Source organism: Zosterops lateralis (assembly GCF_965231275.1).
Source record: "Zosterops lateralis genome assembly, contig: HAP1_HAP1_SCAFFOLD_68, whole genome shotgun sequence".
NCBI classification, from domain to species: domain Eukaryota; kingdom Metazoa; phylum Chordata; class Aves; order Passeriformes; family Zosteropidae; genus Zosterops; species Zosterops lateralis.
The window spans coordinates 245,770-250,804 of NW_028154601.1; positions in this window are offsets into that span (position 1 = coordinate 245,770).

A 5,035-nucleotide genomic window follows, 5' to 3' on the forward strand; every position below is an offset into this window, starting at 1 on the left:
TTGGACTCCAGCTGTCTTTTGGCTTTTAATAAGCTACTAAGAGATATTGTCCATGAATTCGTGGGGAGCCACTCTTCTCTGGTGTGGCAAAAGACACATTCCCTGTCAGCTTCCTAAGAGGCTGTTGGAGCTTCAGCCCCAGATGGAGCCTGATTGTACTGCTAGTGTCACTGTGGAATCCGTGCCTCTCCACGGGCACAGAATGACCCAGGAGAGCAGCAGCACAGTGCTTTGTGAATGTGTGAGCCCAGCAGTCTTGGAATCTTGGCCCACAAATGTTGTATGGGAAGTTGAACGTCATCTTCTCTTGCTTTCTGTGTAGGTCTCTCTGTTATAAATAAAGTTGCCTTTCGTGGCTGGGGGAATGAATTGTTGATAAGACCAATATGGCGGGGTTGGTATGAATTGTTGATTAATATAGTGAGTTGTTGATCGAATGAGTTGCAGAGCAGTGAGTTGTTGGGTTTGATGTGCTGTTACATGGGGCTGGATGGCCACTGGAGGGGGATTGGGAGAGTCTGATGAATTGACCAGGAGCACCTTCTAGAACACGACATTATGAGGTGAGGACCAAAATCCGAACTGTAATTGGAAGACAAGCCAGCCAAAAAGGTCTAGGGATTTCAGAGTGATTGGTCAGGACTGCACCCCAGTATGGACCAACCAGTGGCCAGAAAAGAAGACTAATCAGTGTGTGGATTGAAAAAATCACTAATCCAGCAGCACAAGAGACTGTAAAAACTCCCAGCAGCCCAGCACCTGGGTGCTTCAGTGGAACACTGTTTCCAAAGGAGCACCCTGTGTGCACACAGCTATTTGTTACAGTATTTCTGAATTGCCAAGTGGGCTCTGGGCTTATTATCCTAGGGCCTCATCTTCACTTGTTTTCAAATTTTAATAAACAGGCTTAAGAATCATCTTTGTTTCAGCCTGTCATTTTTAACACCACTCGAGAAGGAGCATGAACAGAATACTTTATCAGAGATGCCATGCCAGCCATGCCAGATCAGGGAGAACTGTTTCCAGCCAAGGAACGGGAAAAGCAGCTCAGGCAGCAGGTGGAAGAGCCACAGGACAATGGCCGGGTAAGCCTGGCTGGGCAGGTGACAAACATGAAGAGAGGCATAAAATGGAGCTCTTGGGACTGAGGAGGCCAGGAGTAGCACAGGCACTGAAAGCACAGGGCCTTGTCATCTGCAGAGATCAGCACTGGGACAGCAGGGTTACAGTGGAAGCCGAGGTGCATGGGGCAGCACAAAGAAGTGGCTGAATGAATGTGATTTGGAGGCTGAAAGAGGAAAAGCTGAGCCTGATGGCAGCTCCCAGTCACTTGCTCTGCATTTGTGTGCACAGAACATGGAGGCAGAGGCAAAAGCAGAGCTGCCCAAAGCTCCAAGTGACATGATGGCAGTGAGAAGGAAGAACAAGGAAGACATGACGAGAATTTGAGATCACTGGAATCTCCACCAGCAGAGGCATGGCTCAACTGTGTCATTGCAAAATCACTCGCTCCAGGTGTGTTGTGGTCTCGTGCCACCAACTTCTAAAGTTACTGATTTTCTATGTCATTCTAAGTGGCCATCAAGAAAATGAATCTTCAAGGACTCAGCATGATGCAAGATATTCTTACTGAAATCACAGTGATGAAGATGAATACGAGTCCCCATATTGTGAATTATTTAGACAGGTGAGTGGTCACGGTCTCATCCCATGAAGGTTTGTTTACATACTAAAAGCATGCAAGGTTAAAAACCCACTTTGGAGACTGGCAGAAAAGAGAGCTGGTAATTATTGGTTAATTATTCTTTCTCTACTCATCTCCAATGGATGGGAAGAGAGTGTATTTTGTCTGCATGAGTCTTCCCTGGCTTAGTTGAAAAATTGTTCAAAAACCTGCACCAACTCTACTATAGTAAGTCAATACCGTGTAAGCTCACTGCTTCCAGGTTGTTACAGGATTGATTTTTTAAGGTTTCTTCAATGTGATGAAGCATCCTAGAGAGGATTTCCCTTGGATTGTTGCCCCTCTTTTCCATGGCTGTCCATGCCAGGAACACTAGGTGCTTATTTCCAGAACTACCATGCGGGATAGGTTTTTCATCTTGGCTGTTACTGAACTGCATTTTTGCTTGCTGGCCATCTAAAACATCTTCTTTTTCACAGATGTCTTGTTCTCCTTGAGCCTGCACAGACTGCAAACAATGCACAGCCTGGAGGGAATGTCTATTCCTTAAATTCTGTCCTTGTCACAGAGGGATCCAGAAACAAGAATCAAGCAAAGAAACCAACGTATGACTGTTCATCTACATGGCCTTGTTTTCTTCTTTCAGCTCCCTTGTGCGTGAGGAACTCTGGCTGGTGATGGAGTTCATGGATGGAGGCACTCTCAACGATGAGGTTTGCATGTCAGAAGATCACACTGTGACTGTCAGTCGTGAGGTCAGGGATCCCAGCTGTGCTTCCAAGAGCTTGGGCAGGATTGTCTGGGAAAGGGACTCAGAACAGGAGCGATTCCATGTGCCAGGCTTTGTTCCTGTGTTGCTGGAATGCTCTGGGCAAGCAAGAGCATCTCAAGGGAACTGCCTGCCAGCACCCCTGCACTCACTGGACTCTGTTCCTTTCCTCTTCTCTCCTGCTGATGCATTCACAGTCTGCCTCTTGTATTTGCTGTTCTCCATCTTGCCTCTCTAAACGTTTGCCTGTCTGCACTGCATTCCTTGCCTGTAAAAGGAAAGGTGGGCGTGGCAGGATTTGAAATGAACAGCAAAGGGAAAAGAGACTCATTTCTCTCAGTCCTCAGCTGAAAAGGTTTGCAGTGCAACCAAAATGCTCTTTACTTCTGAGCACATCCACTGCAGCAGTCATCCCGGCTGGTTTGCAGCAAGCTCTTCCTCTCAATGGCCCTGTGTTCTGCCATTACTCCCCATTCCCCTGGAGAGGGAGTCTTGGAGAGCTGTTTCCTTTCTTGTGTGATGAAATCACATCACTGATTTTTGCCCTCCTGTTTCTGGTTTCTCTCTCAGTGCCTGCAAGGACTGGATTTTCTCCACTCCAACCATGTGATGCACCGAGATGTAAAGGGCCTCAACATCCTCCTCAGAACCGATGGCTCTCTCAAGCCAGGTCAGGATATTCTTGGTCAGGGGAATCGTTCCAGGGATATGTGGGGCTGCTTTCTACTGGGCATTTCTTTTGCTTGCTTTCCTAATTGCACGGGATTCCAATAAAAACGCAGCCCTGAGCAGAGCAGATGGAACTCGGTGATCGGGACTGCTTGGTGGATGGTGCCTGAAACTGATAAAGCTCTACCCTCTGGCCCCAAAGTGGACATATGGTCCTTTGGAATGGTGGGCATTGAAATGGTGGAACAAGAAGTCCCTTACAAGAATAAAAGTCCTCTCTCAGTAAGGTGTAAATACTCTCTGATCCTGCTGCCTTTCTCCCCTAGCCCACGTTCTGTGTGCCATTGGACAAAATCCCATTGCCATTTGCTGCAACTACTTCTACCACAGTCCCTTTCTAAATGTGTCCCTGCAGCACATCAGCATCTCATGGAGTTTTGGTTGCATCAATGGAGGAACTCAAGCAAACAATCTCCCTTCTCAGGCAACATTTGGCTTTGGCTTAGAAGTGGTTCCAGGTCTTTTGGCCATGTAGATGGCCCTAAGAACAGGAAAAAGGCATCTTAGAACTGGTGTTCTCTTTCCTGAAATGAAGCAAAGAAACACAAGCTCAACAAAGTTTCTAAAACAGTGTTTTGGAGAGAAGTGCACCACCATTCTTCTCACAGGGAAACTTGCCTGAAACCTGGACATGAGGGTGTGAAGGCCACAGAATCTCTTGTGCTTCTTGTGCAGTGATGCTGAAACACTTAGTGACCATCTTTCTTTCCTAACCCAAGCCACTTTCTCCCTGTCACCAAGCTGAAGCCTGGCCATGTGGAAAGCCTGCCAAAACCACCCCTTTGTTTCCTGGCACTTTCTGGGATGGGCATACAATTAATGGATTGACTTGAGAATTGAAATGAGCAGAAGGATGCCTACCATAGGGATGGCATTTCTCCTTCTCCTGATTGGAACACAACAATTTTCCTTTTGCCACGCAAGGGAAGCTGAAATTTGCAGTCTGCTGAGAGACAGAGCTGGAGATGTTTCCTTTGTGCCCAAAGAGGCATTTTCCTCCCAACACATTTGTATATGCATCTTCATGTGTCTGTGTTGAAGATGAGATTCCAAATGTTTGTTTCCTTATCTGAGGAATAACGGAAATACTTTCTTTCTTTACTTTCAATTACCATTGTTTCCAAGAACCAACTAAAATGCTTCATGACTTTTGCTTGATGGCAGCTGTGCTTTAGGGACCAACAAGCACTGCAGAGATGCTTTTCATGTAATAATCCTTGGAAATAGTAGAGTGAGTTAGTAGAGCAAAGTCCCTCTTCCAAACAGCCTGTCAAGCTGGTCAGGTGCATCCTCCGAGAAGCAAATGTGCTTTTGCTGATGTAGTTTCCACTGAGGTCAATCAATGAAATCAGCTGCCAAGTCAAGATCTGCTGCATGTTGGAAAAGCTGTGGCTGCATTGAGCTTTGGGTTTTTTGTTGCTACCGGTAAGTCATTTCTGCCTCTGTGCCACAACAGAAACTGCCACTCCAGAGTGCAGATTGAAAAATGGGATCTGGGAGAGCAGTTCCAGACGTGAAAGAAGCAGGTGAGAGACTCTTGTTTCCTTTTTCTCCAGGCTCAACTCCTGATAGCCACCAAAGGGACCCCAGAGCTGCAGCAGCCCAAGCTCCTCTCCCCTTTCCTGCGGGACTTCCTGAGCTGCTGCCTGCAGAGAGACGAGGCACAGCGCTGGTCTGCCAAGGAGCTGCTGCAGGTAAAATGCCACGGAGCTGCAGGGGAAACAGTGTCCCAGGGATGGGCTCCTCCTCCACTGAAGTGCAAGGCATCAGATGAGCCCTTGTCCTCCTCACGTCCACTCTTGGTGCTGTTGTAATGAAAACAGCCAGGAATCCTAGACTGGGCTGGGCTGGCA